The sequence below is a fragment of the Pseudophryne corroboree genome, chromosome 1, assembly GCF_028390025.1.
Source record: "Pseudophryne corroboree isolate aPseCor3 chromosome 1, aPseCor3.hap2, whole genome shotgun sequence".
NCBI classification, from domain to species: Eukaryota; Metazoa; Chordata; class Amphibia; order Anura; family Myobatrachidae; genus Pseudophryne; species Pseudophryne corroboree.
The window spans coordinates 283,343,172-283,367,450 of NC_086444.1; the positions used below are offsets into that span (position 1 = coordinate 283,343,172).

At 44.0% G+C, this 24,279-nt stretch overlaps 1 protein-coding gene and 2 pseudogenes across 2 annotated transcripts in view; 2 read left to right on the top strand and 1 right to left on the bottom strand.

The window, feature by feature from the left end:
• The window catches only part of TAOK3 (TAO kinase 3), a 498,025-nt gene that overhangs the window by 16,284 nt on the left and 457,462 nt on the right, over positions 1 to 24,279 (top strand). The window lies entirely within an intron of this gene.
• On the bottom strand, positions 10,265 to 10,383 carry LOC134944846 (5S ribosomal RNA; annotated as a pseudogene).
• LOC134944854 (5S ribosomal RNA) lies at positions 14,018 to 14,136 on the top strand (annotated as a pseudogene).

Genomic DNA, 24,279 nt, shown 5'->3' on the forward strand with positions numbered 1-24,279 from the left:
TAAAGGGTTATTGTTCTGAGCCATCTGTTCGTGAGGCTCAGTTGTTGTTCATACTGTTAACTGGATATAGTATCACGAGTTGTACGGTGTGATTGGTGTGGCTGGTATGAGTCTTACCCGGGATTTCAAATCCCTTCCTTATCGTGTCAGCTCTTCCGGGCACAGTTTCCCTAACTGAGGTCTGGAGGAGGGGCATAGAGGGAGGAGCCGGTGCACACCAGGTAGTCCTAATTCTTTCTTAGAGTGCCCAGTCTCCTTCGGAGCCTGCTATTCCCCATGGTCCTTACGGAGTTCCCAGCATCCACTACGGACTACGAGAAATAGAATTACCAGTGAGTAAATTCTTATTTTTTTGTTCTTTGAAAGTTATGGTTTTATTGTTTCAGTAAAGTTCAGTACATGTTACCTCACATGTATGAGTGTAATTATTACTTTGCAGTTTAAACTGCTGAAAAGTGCTGAATACACATAAACATCATTCTTAAAAACATTATAGAAGAAGAAAAAAAGATTATAACCTCACCTCCTACAATCTCATTATCTATTGATGGCACTACTATCTCCTCTAACCCCCAAGTGCGCTGTCTTGGAGTAATCCTTGACTCCTCCCTCTCCTTCAAACCACACATTCTCACCTCTCACAAACCTGCTATTTTCATCTAAAAAATATTTCCAGGATCAGACCATTTCTGACCCAGGATGCTACTAAGACTCTTATCCACTCACTGGTCATCTCCAGACTGGACTATTGTAATCTGCTCCTGATTGGCATTCCTGACAGATACCTCTCTCCACTCCAATCTATCCTCAATGCTGCTGCCCGGCTCATCTTCCTCACCAAACGCACTACGTCCACCTATCCTCTCTTACTAGACCTTCACTGGCTCCCCTTCCATTTCAGAATCCATTTCAAGCTTCTCACACTCTCTTACACAACCCTCACCCACTCCTCTCCCATCTACATCTCTGACCTTATCTCCCTTTACACTCCCGCCCGTCCTTTTCGCTCTGCTAATGCACGCCGACTCTCCTGCCTACGGATTACTTCCTCCCACTCCTACCTCCAAGATTTTTCACGTGCTGCACCACTTCTCTGGAATTCCCTACCTCTCCCCCTCAGACGCTGCACCTCTCTACAAAACTTCAAATGGGCTCTTAAGACCCACTTCTTCACCAAAACCAGCCAACTCTCATCCTAACCCTCTGTTCTACGCTCTCTATGTACCCCATCTGTGTCACCCCGGTCTGTCTACCCCTCCCCTTTAGAATGTAAGCTCTCACGAGCAGGGCCCTCTTCCCTCATGTGCTTATCCTTTTCTTACTTTAATAGTATTCAACTGCACCAAATCCAGCAGTCTTCTGCCACCTGATACTTATTCCAGTGTCATCTGCTGATGTAACTATCTTTATTTATCCTGTACTTGTCCTATACTGTCATCAACTGTAAGTTGCTGTTTTCCTGTTTGATTATTTGTTTATGTACTCTGTAATTGGGCGCTGCCGAACCCTTGTGGTGCCATATAAATAAAGGAAAATAATAATAATAATATTTGCCACTGTAGGCACATAAATAGAGGTTATAATGCTTTTACATTTTGCTAAACGTACACCCCCATCTAAAGAAGTGGCTGAGGTAACGGCCAGCTATGGGCCGGACACTTGACAGGCCTGTAAAGTGCTGATTACACATGAACAATTTCAAAAAGACTAAAGACAAAGAATAAAGATTTGCCACTGTAGGCACATTAAAATAGAGGGCCTAATGCTTGTACATTTTGCTACACGTACACCCCTATCTGTAGAAGTGGCTGAGGTAATGGCCAGCTATGGGCCGGACACTTGGCGTTATTTACAACTGTCGGTACGAAGTGCTGCCCAGTGGACGGATGAGAGCTGTGACATCTGGATAATTATTCTCAGTGCCATGTGGAGTATTATTCACTGTGGCATCTGGATAGGTATACACAATGCCATGTGTAGTGTTATGCCCTGTGCCATCTGGACTATTATGCACTCTTTCAGGTGGACTGCTATGCATTGTAACTTCAGGACTGATCTGCTTATTGACATGTGGACTGATAAGCGCTGGGTCGTGTGATAAATGATTTGCTGTGCCATCTAGATAACTATGCACTGCGCCATAGTTGGTAGTATTCACTGTGCCCTCTGGAATATTATGTGGAGTAGCAGTATGTTGATTTGATTGGTTTGTTGCCATAAACTGCATGCCTCTGCTATGATGCTGGTAGTTTGCAAAATTGCCCTCAGAATATTGAGGAGTATACACTGGATAAGGGTGTGGAGGGTGCGGATTGTATAATCTAGACACCAGACCGTTAAAGGAAATTTGTACCTCCTCTGTTCTCCCTAGAAATGCGTTCATGCATACCCACACGTTGTGTGAGAAATGTATTTTGTAACTCTTTCTCGTTGTCAAAAAAGCGTTGTAGTCGGGCATCCTCCTGTGCCTGCATTTCTGCATCGGATTCTCGCAGCTGATTGACTAGGATTCTTGTCATAACTCGCGTAGCTTGCTCCATCTTTGAAGTTTTTTTTTCTTCCGTTCTGGGACGTCAAAGAATAGAAATGAAAGGAAAACAACATATTTAAAATAGCAAATAGCAGTGATGTCAGCATATATATGCTTGAGGCTTCACACTGCAACATTACATTTTTTTGTATTGGTCATGACAAAGATATCATGGAAGTGCGCAATTGTACAAACACTGCATGCTGTGCACGATGTCTCCTTTCTTCGCGCTTTTAGCGTGCAGTGTGACCTATGATGATGTTAGCAGTTGTTATTAGTCATAAATGATGCAATAGGTAATGTGGCCTTCTAATATTGTTGAAATACAGAAACAGACAGGAACTGAATGCAGCATTCAAAAATAATAATAAGTGCAAACAACATTGTGGAATACGGTCCATACCATATACTGGATTTTAAATATAAGAAAAATCTTAAGTGTGTGTAAAATAAAAGCAAAATAACTTACTATTCCTCCGCAACTTTGGCGCCTCAGTCTGCGCAGAAGTCTGTGTCCCAGCCGGAGTCACCACGCTACTTCCACTGGTATCGACCTCGATAGTATCGGTGACTGGGTCCCCCACGGCAGCCGGCGGATCGGTGTTACTGATCTCAGTGATGTCATCATACAGCATTGGTGGTGTCCGTGGGATCGATTGCTGCTCTCTGGGGTAGCGCTTCGTGAGGACGCACAACTGGATGATGAAATGGCAATGGGATTAACCAGTGCATAATTGCCAAATACTTCATTGCACTGATCGTAGTAAAGCCACTCCATTCTAGCAGCACCACTTTTCCTCCTGTTGTGGTCGTGAACTTTGTTGTAATATTTGCGCAGAGCTTTCAATTTGTTCACTACCTGCTGCTGTGTGCGCTCAATGCCCTTTGAGGTAAGTATCTTGGCAATGTTGGTGTACACTGTGGCGTCCTTCACTGTCCCAGTGATCTGCGTCCGGATCTCCTCCTCCCCTCTAACAGAAAGCAGCTCCCTGATCTCTTCCTCCTTCCAGTGTGCCATGCTGTCTCCCTCCGTCTACTCTGCAGCATAAAGATGACCTCAGATGCCAGTGTCATGCCCGCTCAGCCAATCGGAGAGACCCTGCTGCTCAGCCTATTGCCAGTGCCCCGCCAGCTCAGCCAATTAGCGCGGTCAGCCGTGACCCGATTCTAAAATACCAGGTTGGACCCTTTCAGACAGCCGGCAACCCGTGTAAGAGCCGGGAAAAACCCAGGTAAATTCCTGGGTTGAATTCCCGGGAACTCAGTCCCGTGTTGACCCTTTCCAAAAGAAAAAAAAATCTCGGGTCGACCCTTCAGGAGCCGGGAAATTACCGGGTTCTTTTCTGTGAAAGGGGTATTACTAAGAATCACCCCAAGGTGCGTGGTTCATTCCATAGCTACCTTTAGTAATAAATACTTTTGAGTAATAAAGAGTGGTTTCTTCTGTTTAGGCCTGTTATTCAAAATGGTGGAAAACTTCATGGGGCTTATGTAACAAGCCTGTGAGCTGCAGGCTTTGTGGGAATTCTGGCGAGTCTGCCCTTTTTAAAGTGGCAATCATTTAAAAGGCAAAACCAGGTTGTGTTACCCAGGAATTTAACCCTGTACTACCAGGGTCGGACCCGGGCATCAACCCAGGTAGCCTGTGGTGTGGACAGTGTGAACCGGCGTTTAGAGATTCTATCCACAAGTGCCGGCAGACAGAAGACCCGGTAAAAATGTTTCTATGAAGTGAACGGGGGTTTCAAGACACTGTGACACGGATTGAAACCTTTTTCAATCCCCCAGGTCGAACCCAGCATTTTGTTGGGAAAGGGTATGGCAATGTTTACTAAAAAAAAATCAAAAAAATCTGGAGAAACATAAATTGACCCAATTAGGCATCGATTAAATTCAGCGCATTGTTAATAGCGCCAGGAAGGAGCTATTCTATTCAGCGCGCTGTTAAGTCCGACTACAGGATTTCTGCTTGCATCCCTCCTGAGTTGCGAGCAGTAATCAGGCAAAACTAGTGTCGCAATGCTGTTTTGTACCTTAGCACGGCGCAAACAGCATTGCAGCAGGCACTTAAGTTAGAGAATGCCCGTTCTCACAACTAAACACCCGGTTTTAAGGAGCGAGTATCGGCATTCTCCAACATAACACAAATTCCTCCCCTAACAATTGTATAGACAGGAGAAAACCACAACAAATATTTTCAGTTTTAATGCGGTAAACAACTCCAACACATTAAAGAGGCTAAGCTCCTTCATGTTTTCAATTTAAATTTTCAATTTAAAAATAAATAAAAATTATAATTTATTTTACATATTTCAATAAAACCAATCGAGCCAAATAACTTTGGATTGTTAAAAGCATTAAAACATGGTTGATCTCAGTTTCTAATGCATAGCAATGTTTCACAGTATTACTGTAATAAGCAGGATTCAATATTTTTTTCCCCATTAAAACAGTAATGCAAAGAGTAAATGGTTTAAACTGAAAAACAAAAGTTGTTTTAAAATAACCACCTGGCTTTTCTCTAATCCTGGTTTATAGAGGAGTTATGGGTTATATGTGAAAATGTTATATACTTTTTTTTTAAGGAGGACGTTTTTATTGATAAAAACAAACTGGAATGAGATACAGGAGGCAGCACACTTTGGGAAGGTGTGTTGCAGTCTGGGGTTTAATTAGGGGTGTGCCGTCACACAGGGCGCAGGGACCCTTGGACGGCACCATTGAGTTTTAAGGGGTCTACTTCCCACAGGTTGTTGCCTCGCCACTAGTCATGAGGTTGTGGTGAGTGGGGGGGGCGGCACCGGCACCTGTACTGGGCATGCTACCATGGCAGTGGCTCAGTCAATAGCTTGGAGGGATTGCTGGAATTGATTGTTTTGAGAAAGTAGTGCACATATAAGTAACACTGGCCCAAATGTATTAAGCCTTAAAAAGTGATTAAGTGGAGAGAGAGAGAGAAAGTACCAGCCTAATCCGCTTCCTAACTGCTATGTTACCTGATGTGTTTGAAAAATGACAGGAGCTGGTTGGTTCTTGATTACTCTCCACATTTGGGCTACTATTTTTGAGGCATTCTCTAATTTAGCCAAAAAGCTCTTTTTCTCTCTTTGTTGTGACTTTACTGGTGTTGCTATGGAAACTCTGTACCTTCTGAAAGGCTTCCTGCTTGATGGGCTGGCCCTATTAGGCATGGATTGTCTCTCCTGCCCCTCAGTAGCAATAAATTACTATTGTAAGTGAAATAATAGTGCCATGGACTAACTTCCTCCTGCCCCACTGTGCAGAAATAAAAAGGGTAAAGTATATGAAGGTAGATGACTTGAAGGTGGGTGGTGCCTATGGAACCCATCAACCTCATAATAACGATGTCTACCATATTATGTGACATGAACTAACATAGGGCCTAATTCAGACCTGATCGTAGATGTGCTAAATGTAGCACATCTACAATCAGTCTTCAGACATGCGGGTGGGACGCCAGGCATAGGGCTAGTCCGCCCCGCATGTCAGGCCCGACTCCCCCGCAGCGGGGCTAAGACAGCCGTCTGCAGTCTGGCATGCGCTAGTGCATTTTCCGGCGCATGCGCAGTTCAGACCTGACCGCTGCTGTGCGAAAATGCACAGCAGCGATCAGGTCTAAATTAGCCTCATAGTACTAACAGTACTGTGAACCCACATCCCTAAGGGAAAGGTCTTCCAACTTGCTGCCCAAAGAGAGCCTTATTTGCCTGACAAATAGACAAAATATAAAGCTTGTTTGTGTAGACTTTAACACCTATTTCTCTGACGTCCTAGTGGATGCTGGAACTCCGTAAGGACCATGGGGAATAGCGGCTTCGCAGGAGTCTGGGCACAACTAAAAGAAAGCTTTTAGACTACCTGGTGTGCACTGGCTCCTCCCACTATGACCCTCCTCCAAGCCTCAGTTAGATTTTTGTGCCCGGCCGAGCTGGATGCACACTAGGGGCTCTCCTGAGCTCTTAGAAAGAAAGTATATTTTAGGTTTTTATTTTACAGTGAGACCTGCTGGCAACAGGCTCACTGCAACGAGGGACTAAGGGGAGAAGAAGCGAACCTACCTGCTTGCAGCTAGCTTGGGCTTCTTAGGCTACTGGACACCATTAGCTCCAGAGGGATCGACCGCATGGAACTGGCCTTGGTGTTCGGTCCCGGAGCCGCGCCGCCATCCCCCTTACAGAGCCAGAAGCAAGAAGAAGTCCGGAAAATCGGCGGCATGAAGACTTCTGTCTTCTCCAAGGTAGCGCACAGCACTGCAGCTGTGCGCCATTGCTCCTCATACACACTTCACACTCCGGTCACTGAGGGTGCAGGGCGCTAGGGGGGGCGCCCTGAGCAGCAATAAAAACACCTTGGCTGGCAAAACAATCACAATGTATAGCCCCAGAGGCTATATATGTGATAATTACCCCTGCCAGAATCCTTAAAAAAGCGGGAGAAAAGTCTGCGAAAAAGGGGCGGAGCTATCTCCCTCAGCACACTGGCGCCATTTCTCCCTCACAGCTCCGCTGGAAGGAAGCTCCCTGGCTCTCCCCTGCAGTCTACACTACAGAAAAGGGTAAAAAAGAGAAGGGGGGCACTAAATTTAGGCGCAGTAAATATTATAGCAGCTATAGGGGACATAATTCAGTTAGTCCCTGCATTATATAGCGCTCTGGTGTGTGCTGGCATACTCTCTCTCTGTCTCCCCAATGGGCTTCTGTGGGGTCCTGTCCTCTGTTAGAGCATTCCCGGTGTGTGTGCGGTGTGTCGGTACGGCTGTGTCGACATGTTTGATGAGGAAAATTATGTGGAGGCGGAGCAGATGCCTATAGAAGTGATGTCACCCCCTGCGGGGCAGACACCTGAGTGGATGGTTTTATGGAAGGAATTACGTGCAAGTGTCGACTCCTTACACAAAAAATTTGACGACGTGCCAAATGCGGGACAGCCGGCTTCTCAGCTCGTGCCTGCCCAGGTGTCTCAAAGGCCATCAGGGGCTCTAAAACGCCCGCTACCTCAGATGGCAGACGCAGATGTCGACATGGATACTGATACCAGTGTCGACGACGATGAGTCTAATCTAATGTCCACTAGGGCCATTCGTTGCATGATTGAGGCAATGAAAGAGGTGTTACACATTTCGGATATAAACCCAGGTACCACTAAAAAGGGTATTATGTTTGGGGAGAAAAAACTACCCGTAGTTTTTCCCCCATCTGAAGAATTAAATGAAGTGTGTGATGAAGCGTGGGCTTTCCCCGATTAAAAGATTGGTAATCTCTAAAAAATTACTAATGGCGTTCCCTTTCCCGCCAGAGGATAGGGCACGTTGGGAAACACCTCCTAGGGTGGATAAAGCGCTCACACGTTTGTCTAAAAAGGTGGCACTTCCGTCTCCGGATACGGCCGCCCTGAAGGAGCCTGCGGATAGAAAGCAGGAGGCGATCCTGAAGTCTGTATATACACACTCAGGCATTATACTTAGACCAGGTATTGCGTCAGCATGGATGTGCAGTGCTGCCGCTGCATGGTCAGATTCCCTGTCAGAAAATATTGACACCCTAGACAGGGACACTATTCTGCTAACCATAGAGCATATAAAAGACTCAGTCTTATACATGAGAGATGCACAGAGGGAGATCTGCCGGCTGACATCTAAAATAAGTGCATTGTCCATTTCTGCTAGGAGAGGCTTATGGACTCGGCAGTGGACAGGGGATGCAGATTCCAAAAGGCACATGGAAGTTTTGCCTTATAAGGGTGAGGAGTTATTCGGGGATGGTCTCTCGGACCTAGTTTCCACAGCGACAGCTGGGAAGTCAGCATTTTTACCCCATGTTCCCTCACAGCCTAAAAAAGCGCAGTTTTATCAGGTACAGTCTTTTCGGACCCAGAAAAACAGGCGAGGAAAAGGCGGGTCCTTTCTGTCCAGAGGCAGGGGAAAAAGGCTGCAACAAACAGCAGGTTCCCAGGAGCAAAAGTCCTCCCCCGCTTCTTCCAAGTCCACCGCATGACGGTGGGGCTCCACAGGCGGAGCCAGGTACGATCAGTGGGCTCGCTCACAGGTGGATCCCTGGATCTTGCAAGTAGTATCTCAGGGGTACAAGCTGGAATTCGAGGAGTCTCCCCCCCCGCCGTTTCCTCAAATCTGCCTTGCCAACAACTCCCTCAGGCAGGGAGGCTGTGCTAGAGGCAATTCACAAGCTGTATTCCCAGCAGGTGATAGTCAAGGTGCCCCTACTTCAACAAGGACGGGGTTACTATTCCACACTGTTTGTGGTACCGAAACCGGACGGTTCGGTGAGACCCATTTTAAATTTGAAATCCTTGAACACATACATAAAAAAAAATTCAAGTTCAAGATGGAATCGCTCAGGGCGGTTATTGCAAGCCTGGACGAGGGGGATTACATGGTATCCCTGGACATCAAGGATGCTTACCTGCATGTCCCCATTTATCATCCTCACCAGGAGTACCTCAGATTTGTGGTACAAAATTGCCATTACCAATTCCAGACGCTGCCGTTTGGACTGTCCACGGCACCGAGGGTGTTTACCAAGGTAATGGCGGAAATGATGATACTCCTTCGAAAAAAGGGAGTTTTAATTATCCCGTACTTGGACGATCTCCTAATAAAGGCGAGATCCAGGGAGCAGTTGTTGGTAGGAGTAGCACTATCTCAGGAGGTGCTACACCAGCACGGTTGGATTCTGAATATTCCAAAGTCACAGCTGGTTCCGACGACACGTCTACTGTTCCTGGGAATGATTCTGGACACAGTCCAGAAAAAAGTGTTTCTCCCGGAGGAGAAAGCCAAGGAGCTGTCATCTCTTGTCGGAGACCTCCTGAAACCAAAACAGGTGTCGGTGCATCACTGCACGCAAGTCCTGGGAAAGATGGTGGCTTCTTACGAAGCAATTCCTTTCGGCAGGTTCCATGCCAGAATCTTTCAGTGGGACCTGTTGGACCAATGGTCCTGATCGCATCTTCAGATGCATCGGCTAATAACCCTGTCTCCAAGAACCAGGGTGTCTCTGCTGTGGTGGCTGCAGAGTGCTCATCTCCTAGAGGGCCGCAGATTCGGCATACAGGACTGGGTCCTGGTGACCACGGATGCCAGCCTTCGAGGCTGGGGGGCAGTCACACAGGGAAGAAACTTCCAAGGACTATGGTCGAATGTATTGGGGGTATACCGCACTGGAGAATGGTAAGGTATCTAATAGATATTGTTAGAACCAAAATACATAATACAACGAGAAAATCTGAGTTTTCTAATGTTATCTTGAGTTTGGTGGTGCACCCTGAGTCAGTGGTAAGACATACAACAAAAGGGAGAGAAGAAGACTCTTTTGTGGGTGCACTCTTGTATGTTTAAGAGGTCTCAGAAGAGACAATAAGTAAAGATTATAAATGAATTTTTAAATATAACTTTTATTAACAATAATTGATAAAATAGTAGAGTTTACTGTCAAAAATTGGAGGTAGGGGTGGGGGGAAGGGTGGGGGGGAGTTGGGGAAAAGAAAGGGGGAACACAGAACAAATTAATTACAGTGTAAATACTGAATATTGTTCTGGAATGCCTGGGTGCGATAATAACAGCTGGAGACCCTGAAAATTGAAGCGTTTTTATTCTCTCATGAGCGATGATGAGGAGACAGATGGGATGATTAAAGATGGAATGAGCAAGATGAATCTGCGGTCAGTGTTAGACGCTGAGCAAAACCGTCCAGGAATTTCTACTAAACTGAGTATTCCTCGAGAGTCTCCCACTCGAGTACTGACCCAGCCCTACACTGCTTAGCTTCCAAGATCGGAAGGATTCGGGCGTTACCAGTGTGGTATGATAGTAGAAAAAATATTAGATATCGAGGGCTCGAGAATCACTGATGAGAGTTCACGAAAATGGAGAAATAAAAGAAAAGACAAGAGAATGAGTGGAGGAGGAAAATAGGGGATCTGCTGCCACCGTTAGACCGGGATAATTACCCCTGAATCAGTGGTGAGAGTCCTGAAGATAGTATAAAGTGAGGAAAAGGAAACGATACTGATAGGTAAAAAAAAAAAAAAAAATTTTTGAGATTGGTTGATAGACAATGGGCTGCTTGATTGCAGGATGCTGATAGTACCTATGATAAAGGTACTAGGTGTGATAAAAAGCAATTTGTACACAATTAGCAGTCAAATAAATTGATTAGACCCATACATCACCATCAATTTGCTACTATCAGATTATTATAATTATACCAAAATGGTATCAGGTGGAAAAAGAAGGAGAAAATGAACAACAGTTTCTTATTTGTGTTCCGCTGTATGCAGAGCTGCAGAAATACTATATAATATGATTGCAAGATGCTGATAGTACCTATGATAAAGGTACTTGGTGTGATAAAGAGCAATTGTACACAATTAGCAGATAATTAAATTGATTGGAACCATGCATCACCATCAATTTGATGCTGACAGATTATTGCACATTGTACCAAAATGGTATCAGGTGAAAAGAGAAAGAGATAATGAACAACAGTTGATTATACAGAGCTGCAGCAATGCTATATAATACGCAGTATAGAGGATAGTGATAAATTGCTCAGCCAAATGATTAGATCAAAATGACTGAAAATAAAGGTTTAAACAGTATCCTATGTGGTATTAAGCCGCTAAATGCCGACTATCTGTAAAACGGGTACTTGCAAAAAACAGCTTGATGAATGCTATTATCAAATATAAATATGCAAAAAGATGCTGATATTGAGCAGATATTACCCGGAATTGTATGGAACGATCAGTCACTAATATGAGCAGGATACTTTCTGAGTGCGGAATGTCCGTGTCAAAGTCCAGGCAAATTGAAGATGCAGGATACACTGGTTCCCAGGAGCTGAGCAGTTCGTTTATAGCCGCACTGCCGATCAAAGTACCTGATGTATTGTGGAGACGTGGTCAGGTTGGCTGAGGAGAAGAGAGACACAATGTTCCTGGTCCCATCGCGGCAGTATCTAGCGGCGGCGGGTTGATGCAGCGGCTGCTGGGGAAAGAGCGGCTCGTGGTTCAGGATGTCCGGAATCAGCTGTCACACCCAGGCAGTGGGGATAGGGAACGGAAAACTAGTTTCACCCGTTCACCGGGCTTGATCACTTCCTGTTCCCAGAGGGGATAGTGCAGGCTTTATCTTGCAAGGGAGCTGGTCGTTGTCCAATCAAAAGGGAGGCGTGTCCTGTGTTTGTAAATTGCTGCACAGGTGGAACGGTTGTTCTGTTTAGTATTGGTTCCCTATTATGCTTGCAATTAGTGGCCCATTGCACAAAAGGAAAAAACAGAGAATATGTGTGAGAAATATACAAGGTTATTAGATAAAAAATGAGCATCTTGCTTATTATATAAGTGGGCATAGTGAAAAAATGGAAATAAAAATAAAAATAAATAAAAATAAAATGGGGAAAATTAGCAAAAAAGAATAAATGAATGAAAATAATAAAATTGAAGCTTTCACAAATTGTTTATGAAATATTTAGATGATAAGAATAGATTAAATTTAAGTATAATAAATGATAATTGCTGGAAAAATATGTTAGGACAGCATATCTTGTCTGGAGTTATAAACAAACACGTTGTAAACATTGCATGAGGATATTCATAAATATGTTAATTTGGATTAATAATGCAAGTGACGTCGATGGAAGTGGTGGGAATGATTGTGAGAGGATGGTATGGAAAGGATGGGGAGTGAGGTGGAAAGGAATGGGGGGGGGGGAGAGAGGGGGGAGGGGGTTTAAGATTGTGGGGTGTTGGGATATGGGGTGTTGGGATATGGTTGGGGTGTTGTGGTTTGCAGTGTGGTGGGAATGTGTGTGTGGTGTCGAAGGTGATGATCTTGTGTGGGCGAGAAGTATAATGATATGGTGAGATGAGGAAGGGGAGTAGAGATGTAAGGGATAGGAGTGGGTTGACAATGGGAGTGCTGTGTGGAAACGTGTTAGTAGGTTGTGAAATATGTCGGAATTTGCTGGGTCACTGTAATGGGATGGATGTGAGGTGCATGTGAATGGACTGCGGATGTGATGGTGCCGAGTATGTGGTGGAGGTGGGCGTGAAAGTGCTGATGAAAGAAGGGTGAATGTGATGTGTTATGAATAGGGGTGTACTGGATGTGAGTGTACTGAGGGGTGTAAGGGAAGGAAGCGAGGACACTTGATGGGTGCTATATAGAAAGTAGGTTACAGAAATGCACTGTAATTGATGTATTCATTCAGACCCAATGGTTTGAGACAACCTAACCTGAAAGTCCATTCACTTTCCTTCTTAATAAGTTCTTTGCTTAAGTCACCACCGCGTATGCCTAGATGGACCCTATCTAGGCCAAAGGCGCGCATATCACTTGGTGAGTCATGATGTGCAGCATGGTAGTGTCTGGCTACTGATGTTAGTTTTTTGCCTTTTTGAAGATCTGACGATGAGTTGCGAATGGAGCCCATATGTTCTAAAATCCTAGTTTTGAATTTTCTAGTCGTCATGCCTACATATCGTTGATTGCAAGGACAGGTTAGACAATAGACTACTCCTTGTGTGTCGCAGTTGAAGAAGTGTTGTATGGAAATATCCTTGCCATGTCTGTCCTTGACACAGTCAGTTATCTGTATCTGTGGGCAAGCCTTACATTGCCCACATGGAAAGGATCCCTTAGGGAGTTTGGATTTGGTCATTTCACGTTTAAACCTTTATTTTCAGTCATTTTGATCTAATCATTTGGCTGAGCAATTTATCACTATCCTCTATACTGCGTATTATATAGCATTGCTGCAGCTCTGTATAATCAACTGTTGTTCATTATCTCTTTCTCTTTTCACCTGATACCATTTTGGTACAATGTGCAATAATCTGTCAGCATCAAATTGATGGTGATGCATGGTTCCAATCAATTTAATTATCTGCTAATTGTGTACAATTGCTCTTTATCACACCAAGTACCTTTATCATAGGTACTATCAGCATCTTGCAATCATATTATATAGTATTTCTGCAGCTCTGCATACAGCGGAACACAAATAAGAAACTGTTGTTCATTTTCTCCTTCTTTTTCCACCTGATACCATTTTGGTATAATTATAATAATCTGATAGTAGCAAATTGATGGTGATGTATGGGTCTAATCAATTTATTTGACTGCTAATTGTGTACAAATTGCTTTTTATCACACCTAGTACCTTTATCATAGGTACTATCAGCATCCTGCAATCAAGCAGCCCATTGTCTATCAACCAATCTCAAAAATTTTTTTTTTTTTTTTTACCTATCAGTATCGTTTCCTTTTCCTCACTTTATACTATCTTCAGGACTCTCACCACTGATTCAGGGGTAATTATCCCGGTCTAACGGTGGCAGCAGATCCCCTATTTTCCTCCTCCACTCATTCTCTTGTCTTTTCTTTTATTTCTCCATTTTCGTGAACTCTCATCAGTGATTCTCGAGCCCTCGATATCTAATATTTTTTCTACTATCATACCACACTGGTAACGCCCGAATCCTTCCGATCTTGGAAGCTAAGCAGTGTAGGGCTGGGTCAGTACTCGAGTGGGAGACTCTCGAGGAATACTCAGTTTAGTAGAAATTCCTGGACGGTTTTGCTCAGCGTCTAACACTGACCGCAGATTCATCTTGCTCATTCCATCTTTAATCATCCCATCTGTCTCCTCATCATCGCTCATGAGAGAATAAAAACGCTTCAATTTTCAGGGTCTCCAGCTGTTATTATCGCACCCAGGCATTCCAGAACAATATTCAGTATTTACACTGTAATTAATTTGTTCTGTGTTCCCCCTTTCTTTTCCCCAACTCCCCCCCACCCTTCCCCCCACCCCTACCTCCAATTTTTGACAGTAAACTCTACTATTTTATCAATTATTGTTAATAAAAGTTATATTTAAAAATTCATTTATAATCTTTACTTATTGTCTCTTCTGAGACCTCTTAAACATACAAGAGTGCACCCACAAAAGAGTCTTCTTCTCTCCCTTTTGTTGAAGGACTATGGTCGAGTCAGGAGACTTCCCTACACATAAATATTCTAGAACTAAGGGCCATTTACAATGCCCTAAGTCAGGCAAAACCCCTGCTTCTACACCAGCCGGTACTGATCCAGTCAGACAACATCACGGCGGTCGCCCATGTAAACCGACAGGGCGGCACAAGAAGCAGGACGGCAATGGCAGAAGCCACAAGGATTCTCCGATGGGCGGAAAATCACGTGCTAGCACTGTCAGCAGTGTTCATTCCGGGAGTGGAGAACTGGGAAGCAGACTTCCTCAGCAGGCACGACCTCCACCCGGGAGAGTGGGGACTTCATCCAGAAGTCTTCACACTGATTGTAAATTGTTGGGAACGGCCACAGGTGGACATGATGGCGTCCCGCCTAAACAAAAAACTAGAGAGATATTGCGCCAGGTCAAGGGACCCTCAGGCGATAGCGGTGGACGCTCTAGTGACACCGTGGGTGTACCAGTCAGTTTGTGTTCCCTCCTCTGCCTCTCATACCAAAGGTACTGAGAATAATAGGAAAACGAGGAGTAAGGACAATACTCGTGGTTCTGGATTGGCCAAGAATAGCGTGGTACCCGGAACTTCAAGAGATGAATAAGGCCCCAACAGAGGAATTTCAGCTGGGTCGATTTCTGCACTTCCTACAGGCAGGAGTGACTATGGGTCTAAAATTAGGCTCCATTAAGGTACAGATATCGGCTCTGTCGATTTTCTTCCAAAAAGAACTAGCTTCACTACCTGAAGTTCAGACATTTGTAAAGGAGTGCTGCATATTCAGCCCCCTTTTGTGCCTCCAGTGGCACCCTGGGATCTCAACGTGGTTATTGAATTTCCTAAAATCACATTGGTTTGAGCCTAAAGACCGTGGATCTAAAATATCTCTCGTGGATCACTGTGCAGGGGTGCGTTTGCATGTGCAGGAGAGTTGCACAAACAGAAGTTTGTGCAGTCTCTGCACAGGCCAGGATTTAATCTTCCAGTGTGATGATTGGGGCTGGAGCTGACATCAGAAACTCCCTTCAAACGACTGGTCCCTCCTGCATTTCTCTGGACACTCCTTAAAAAAGCGTGCGTGATATCATGACGTTATGCAGCACCACTGAAACGGGCAGAGCAGAGGTGACAGGCAGCCAGAAGCGTTCAAAGAAGGTGTGAGAAGATTGAGAACCTGCTGTGAAATTATACTACATATGGATGAGAATTATTCCACTTCATGACAAAAGGGATTTTGGACCTTTTTCCATTCTCACAGTCAATTGGAGTAAGGACTTTTCTTGAAACATTTAAATGATATGCGCCATTGTGGGAAAAAATATCTATATCTGTTGTGATTATTGTGGTGAATTTGTGAGGCACCATCTTTTCTCATAGGCAGCTATTCATAGCTAGCGCATCCGTGATCAATTTTTGTTTGGTATGAGTCTTACCCGGGATTCAAAATCCTTCCTTATTGTGTCAGCTCTTCCGGGCACAGTATCCTAACTGAGGCTTGGAGGAGGGTCATAGTGGGAGGAGCCAGCGCACACCAGGTAGTCTAAAAGCTTTCTTTTAGTTGTGCCCAGACTCCTGCAGAGCCGCTATTCCCCATGGTCCTTACGGAGTTCCCAGCATCCACTACGGACTACGAGAAATAGAATTACCGGTGAGTAAATTCTTATTTTTTTTAAATAAAGAAACTCCATTATAGTCCTCCACCCAACCCATTCTGCTAACGCATGCCAGCGGTTAAGGGGTTCTTATTGTGGAACTGCTTACTCCAGAATTTGATGTCTGATATATATCCGTACAAGTAAAAGCAATATACATTATTTATGTGTATATAATGTGTGGGACTTCAGCCTTTCCCATTTCTTTTGTCCAGTACCTGCCATGATTATGATCAGATAGAATATTTTTAATAATTGTGATGCCATGCTCTGTTGTTTTTGTCCTAACGTAAACCGGTAAAGGAATACCTGCCAATGCTTTATTAGGCTACTCCCCATCACCAGTACTAATAACCTTCCCAGCTGCACTTATATTTTCAGTTCATGGTGCTGTCAATGTGATAATTGGATTATGTGCAGCTGTATGTGTATGCGCGTCAGAAAACGTTTCACAGACTTTATCACAGAACCCATTGTTATTTATCAATATAGGTAAAAATCTGCATAAATCTCCCAGCAATATAACCCCAATGCGGTTCTGTCTAGTGCAGATTACACAATAAATGTAAATAGTGCTGATTAGAACGCTAAAACAATGTTAGTCCGTAACCTTGATTGTAAAGTATGCTGAACAATGTTGATAACACAAAAGCACTTTTCAAACGTGCTTTAACTGACTTGAACGGCTTGGCTTCAACATTAAAATACACGTGGGACTAGATTTACCATGCTCTGTTTCTTGGTGGGTTTGACCTCGATATTTAAAACACCAGTAAAATTAAATACAAAGCAAGCTGAGGTTTGCATTTAATAGTAGTGCAGGTTTCAAGTTGAAAAATCCACCATATAGTGAATCTAGCCCCTGGACAAAACAAGGGAGATTTGTTTGTTGGATTTGACTGATCCCACAACTCGGGCATCAGCAGAATGGGGAATTGCCCCAATACTCCCCTGATGTATAGGTCCCTTAAGGCCAAGAACTGTTCCTATTTCTGTAGCCATGTCAGGAGCATAGAAAACCATAAATCTTTTCATTATGTTTACTTTTTTTCTTTCTTTTTTTTCTTTTGCAGTCAGATATAAATACTACTTGGCTTTTTTTTTTTGCATTTAGAACATTCTCTTACTTGTGTGAACATATTATACCCATTGATTGCTGGGATAGTTAGTTGTGGGTTTTTCTGGGTTCCGGCTTGAAACTTTGGAAGCTTGACTGACCATTAATTCATTCATTTAATTCTACTTGTGTTTTGTAAGTGATTCTATTCTATAAATCAGATATTCTATTTTTATGGACCAGTTCCAAGCCCTTTTTAATCAGGTTTTTGTCACTACTGCTACAGCTGCCAAATTACTGGCCAGTACTGCTGTACAAAGCATTACTGCTTCTGCTATTTATTTAATGTCGTCTATGTATATACCACCACATTATCAGTATCAATTGCTTACTCTCTAAACCAGCTTACTCCCTAAACCAGTGTTTCCCAAACAGTGCGCCACGGTACCCTTGGTTGCCACAGTGCGGCCAGGAGGTCCAGTCCTGTCCAAAGTCTGATGATATGAGTCAGTAAGTTATTAGACTGTGCTGCTTTGGCCACAGCACACGGCCATTATACATGGAGCAGGTTACAGTTGCAGCGCATCTCTGCCTCCACCCCATCCAAATCTCGTCCCCTGCATGGCTACTTCCTCCAGGCTTCCACAGCACAGATAGTCTGCTTCAACACCACACAAGTAAATAAAGGGATTGCAGGCAAGCTCAATTCTCCTATTTTCAGATTTTTTACTGTGTGTGTGTGTGTCAACAGAAAACGTTTGGGGGGCATATTTAAGCAAACGGTAGACACATAGGAGGTTATTATGGTAAGAGAACCTCGCTTGTTTTTGCTGATGATAAAGATGTTCTAACAGAGTCTCAACACTAGCTGAATCTACCCCTTGGCCTAAGGGTGCCATGAACTGAGAAAGTTTGGGAACCACTGCCGTAAACCATAGCAGGTATCATGAATGTTTTATGTGTTTAGTTACATAACAAAGATTTGCTTTCATGATACGGGTGTATGTGGCCAACTGCAAGAATCTGCCTACATGTAGCAGGCTACCTACCACTGATATGCTACCATGGTGGCTTGGCCATATTCAACTTTGTATGGCGAGTCCTAAAAAAGCAATACAAGTCATTTTCTCCCTATCCCACTTGGGGGCCAAATATAGGATAAGATGTATCAAAGGTTAAATCCTCTTGTGCCAGGGATAGCACAAAAATGTAAAATGCAGGAGGTCGGATCCAGGCCAGGTATTCTGTGTGCAAAGCTGGGCAGCAGCCATGCTTTCAATCACCTGTGTGAACCTGGTAAAAGAAGCAGCAGAGACACTGGGAAATGGTTGCTGATGCTAAAGCAGTCGGCCAGACAATAGGAGGGGAGTTGGGGGACATTTACTAAGTAGTGATAAGCGCTGAGAAGTGAGCCAGTGGATAAGTTACCCCATCAACCAATGAGCAGCTCTGTATCATTTTATAGTATGCAAATTATAGATGTTACTTCAGTGCTGATTGGTTGCTATGGGCAACTTCACTGTCTCACAGGCTCTTATCACTGCTTAGTAAATGTCCCTCCTAAGTTAGGAACTACTGAATCTTTGTACCAACTTCATTTAGAAGACTGTATCCCTTTTGTGCTGTGACCCCTGTTGCTGTTTAAAACTGCCTGTGAAAACTGACCTGCAAATCCTGCATGAAATGGTGTAACCTGCCAGTTGTGGAAAGTAAAGCTAGTTGGACTTTATCCCATCCATGTGGTTCTATCAACGTCTCTGGAAGTAACTATCACCAGGACCGCTCTATATCTTAAGAACTATTCTGGAAAGAAGAAGATAATAAATGCTGGTGGAGATGATCACAAGAGAACTGCGAGGAAGTATACATCAGAACAATTATGAGACCACAAACGGGATATGCACACATGGTCTGCATGATCACACACATACACACAGTTATATGGATAAACATGGTTATACAGGTTGAGTATCCCATATCCAAATATTCCGAAATACGGACTTTTTTGTGTGAGAGTGAGATAGTGAAACCTTTGTTTTTTGATGGCTCAATTTACACAAACTTTGTTTAATACACATAGTTATTAAAAATATTGTATTAAATGACCTTCAGGCTGTGTGTATAAGGTGTATATGAAACATAAATGAATTGTGTGAATGTAGATACACTTTGTTTAATGCACAAAGTTACAAAAATTATTGGCTAAAATTACCTTCCGGCTGTGTGTATAAGGTGTATATGTAACATAAATGCATTCTGTGCTTAGATTTAGGTCCCATCACCATGATATCTCATTATGGTATGCAATTATTCCAAAATACGGAAAAATACGATATCCAAAATACCTCTGGTCCCAAGCATTTTGGATAAGGGATACTCGACCTGTATAAACATAAATAAAAAATAATAATTCTTGTACTATGCCATGTAACATTCAATTACTTCAAACTGAAAGCACCACTCCCCAGTTTCATATAAATACCTAACACCATCAGAAACCAATAGCGTCTGTAAATAACATTTTATGCAATTGACTCATTACCTTTAGCACTTACTAATTCACTACCAAATGCTTGTTTAGCTAATGTACTGACTCATGCGAAGAACGGAAACAACTGCCAAACTGTAGCTTCTCTTCAGGGAATTGTAGGTGGACAGTTTACACAAGCATTGAATTTCTTCTTTCTAAGACACCATATAATTGTAATGCTATCCTCCTTGTAATTATTCTTTTTAGACAGTGGCAAGTTATATTCCATCTAGTAGGGTCTCTATCGGTCATAGGCATCTGCATCTTTACTGTATAGGAAATATGGAATAGTGAGTCGGATTTGGAAGTGAAGCAAAAAATAAACCAAGCACCTGTGAACCTGGGTAACACCATGCTGTACTGCAAGTGTGGAAGATGTAGTGTTCACTCTAGGATTTTTTTAGGGCAGGGTGCTGATCACGGGGAGGGCACATTTTTAAGTTTAAGGGCAAAATTAGGTACATACTATAATGCTTGGTGCTCCCATACCTATAGGTTAAAGCATGGACAGTGCGCGCTGAAGGTGCTCAGCAAAAACTTAGGGGCGTTGTTTCGTGGGGAAGGGTCGTGGCCACATAATAGTGGCAATTCACATTACACTACACAGTAGTGCACCTAATACACATTGCAGCAGGTAGAACCTCCTATACACACTGCGACAGGTAGAGCACGTTATACACATTGCACCAGGTAGAGAGCACGTTATACGCACTGCACCAGGTAGAGAGCACTGAGGCACACTGCACCAGGTAGAGAGCACTGGGAGGGAGGGGAGGACGGGCACAGGGCAGATGCAGAGCCGCACTCACCGTTGCGGAGGAGGGCGCTGTGTCGGGTCAGCGGGGCCAGTCTCTTGATGCTGACAGCGGAGCCCAGGTCAGTGTGCAGCACCGTGGTGAGGGGGAATCAAACCATGCCGGAGGACTGGCGGGAGACACCGCAGGCTCTGATTGGCTGCTCCACCCCGCTGCACGCTGACCCTGTCTCCACCTTCAGCTGTGAGCTATCAGCGCGGCGGGGGGGAGAAGGCAGTCCTTTGGTGATTAGCAGGGCGGGCACAAACGGGCAGGGCGCATTCTGTCACTCAGAAAAGGGGCAGGGCGCAGCGCCCTGCGAAAGAAGCTTAGCGTGAACACTAGAGATGTAACATGTGCAGAGAGATGTAGATTTGGGTGGAATGTATCCAAACTAAAATCTAAATTGCAGTGTAAAAATAATGTAACTTATGTGGGCTACATGTAAAAGTAGCCAGTATTTACCCTGTAGAAGAAAAAGCAATATAAATGTATTGCTCCCCTTGCATTGTAGCATGGTTTGTTCCAAATACAAAGTAAAGGTGCCCACACACAGGGAGATATGTCTTCGAAGGAACATATCGTGAGCGACAGGACCTGGCATCGGCAAGTGCACACACAATTGCCGATGGCGGCAACGATGAGAGGCAGAGGGGGGTGGGGTATTTGGGGTGAGCGGGGCCATGCTGCATTTGGCAGTATGGCATCATTCGTCACCTCCTTAGATACTTCTGCATGTTGAAGAAATCTGAAGAGGCGACGAACGACCCACGGCTGCGCGCATCGCATCATTGACATGCCCACACACGCACCACTTTTAAACGATGTGTCGTTTCCGATCGGTTGGAAACACCCACATCATTAAAAATAAATAAAAAATCTATTTGTGTGTGGGCACATTTTACTGTTGTTGTTTTGGGTTTTTTAGTTTTTTCCTCCTAAATCAGAATCGGGACCAGTGACAGAACACAATATTCATACTCCAGGTTTGATCAGAACTAAACACCAATTTACAGTCTCCAAGTCAGGACAGGCTTTATAACCAGCTTTTATGCTCCGACACGGGAATCATAATTTTGTAGATTCGTGATACTTATTCCAGTGTCACATGCTCATGCAGCTATGTTTAGTTACCCTGTACTTGTTGTATATTGTCTTGAATTGTAAGTCACTGTTTTCTTGTTTTGCTTATTTATCTACTCTGTAATTGGGCGCTGCAGATCCCATGTGGCACCTTATAAATAAAGGATAATAATAATTAATAAAAAACCAAAAGTTTCAAAAAGTAAATGTAGAATTTCAGTTACTTTCCTAGGCATTAAATCCCACACAAGTGCAAGAGTGACGAGGTCATATGCAATTTTAAAAGGCAATGGATCAGACATAGCAGAGATCTGCAATGTTCTATTTAAAGGAAAAAAAAAAAAAAAAACATTTGTACTAGTCCTATCCTGGGTGTAAGAGATCTGACTAAAATGACAGAATCTTTTTGTACACTTATATCTCAATAAGCCACATTCCTTTCCAAAGAAAACTTATGCCCCACTAACACCCAGTTACACCTGTTTAGCCACAAGTGGAAGTCCTACTGACTTCCGTGGTACTCTGAATAGCCCAACAGACATTATGCAAACATACGCAGTGCCAATATATTCACAGTATAAGATATTGGTAACTAGGACTGAAGAAGACAGTTAAGGCCCATACACACAGTGAGATTCAGGCTATGCCCGATTCTCACTATGCGACCGTCAAGGTCGACATCGCAAGCACATAATGACTGTGCTTGCGATACTGACTGTGCGATTTTGGCTGTCGGTTTTGGCTATATTTTCTACGAGAGAGTAAAAATTTACTTGCCTGGACAGTCTATCTATTCTTGCGATGCCGACCGCGCATCGGCATCGAATCGGGATCGCAAGGTGACTTTCACGTTGCGATCTGCACTAACTTTTCTTACGATTTTGACTATATAGTCAAAATCCAATTGTTAGAAACTTTTGCGCTATATTATAAATTTATATGATATGGCTGACAAAAATAACAGACTCCTATTGAATTAAAAATATTTAATAATATATGAATAATCACAAATCATAAAACAAGACCGGTCTTAGTAGTTTAAACATCTAAGATGACAAGTATATATACTTTCCAATAAAAGGAGGTGGACTTAAGCATATTCTGTGCACAGAGGTGTAAAAGCTAGCTCTATAGCTAAATGACTTAATTTAAAAAGTCAAAAAAATGGATCAAGTGTAGCTGCTGGTAGAACCCGTATAAGAAATGTTTCCAATAGACAGTCACTTTGTATCAAAGTTCCTTTGAATGTAATAATCCAACATAGGTCAGTAAAATGAATGAGAGCCGTTTTCAACCGGAATCTTACGTGAGGTGTGAGCAAGTAGTATCAGCAGGAGTACATCCCGACGTCCACCACACTGGCTTCTAGCTGCGGGGAAAACGGCACCTGCACTGGCGCCTGCTACAACCTGTCCTGCTCGGTCTGAATGCTCCACAGGTCTCCACCTCTACGTGCCGTTTGTGGGCACCGGTGAGCGGCTCCTCTCCACTCAAGAATATACAACCAGCAGATGAATGCTGTGGCCGGTATGTACTACGGGTCTAACTCCAGCTGGGGTCCAACAGTTCAGCTTCTGACGCGTTTCGCTCCTCCCACAGGGGTGGCCCAGTGCAATTTGATTGACCTGCTAACCCCAGGTCATTAACTTTTTGCAGCTGATTGTTATTATATCCAAAAGGTTTTTTTTTTTATAGCATTTGATATTAGCGCCTGATATAAAAGGTTTTTTCTATATAGTCAAAATCGTAAGAAAATATCTTCCCGTGTGTACACACCATTAAAGTATTTACCGTTCTTACAATCTGGCAAAAAAGTACTAGAGATATTCTACTAGATATAAGTGCACTACTGGTAATTGCCCTATGAATGCTTACTTTTATTACCGTATATACTCGAGTATAAGTCGACCCGAATATAAGCCGAGGCACCTAATTCTACCACAAAAACCTGGGAAAACTTATTGACTCGAGTATAAGCCTAGGGTGGGAAATGCAGCTCTAGCCGTACACAGCCCTCAGTGCCAGATATGCCCTCATAGTGCCAGATATGCCCCCACAGTGCTGCCAGATATGCCCCCACAGTGCTGCCAGATATGCCCCCACAGTGCTGCCAGATATGCCCCCACAGTGCTGCCAGATATGCCCCCACAGTGCTGCCAGATATGCCCCCACAGTGCTGCCAGATATGCCCCCACAGTGCTGCCAGATATGCCCCCACAGTGCTGCCAGATATGCCCCCACAGTGCTGCCAGATATGCCCCCACAGTGCTGCCAGATATGCCCCCACAGTGCTGCCAGTTATGCCCCCACAGTGCTGCCAGATATGCCCCCACAGTGCTGCCAGATATGCCCCCACAGTGCTGCCAGTTATGCCCCCACAGTGCTGCCAGTTATGCCCCCACAGTGCTGCCAGATATGCCCCCACAGTGCTGCCAGATATGCCCCCACAGTGCTGCCAGATACGTTCCCTCCCCAAGTGCCAGGTATGCCCCACAGTGCTGTTACTTACCCCTCCGTCGATCCCGCGCTGTCTTCTGGAGGGACACGAAGCACACAGCGTGCGCGGCTCTCCTGTGTCCCTCCTGCATCTTCGGCGGCCGCGGCG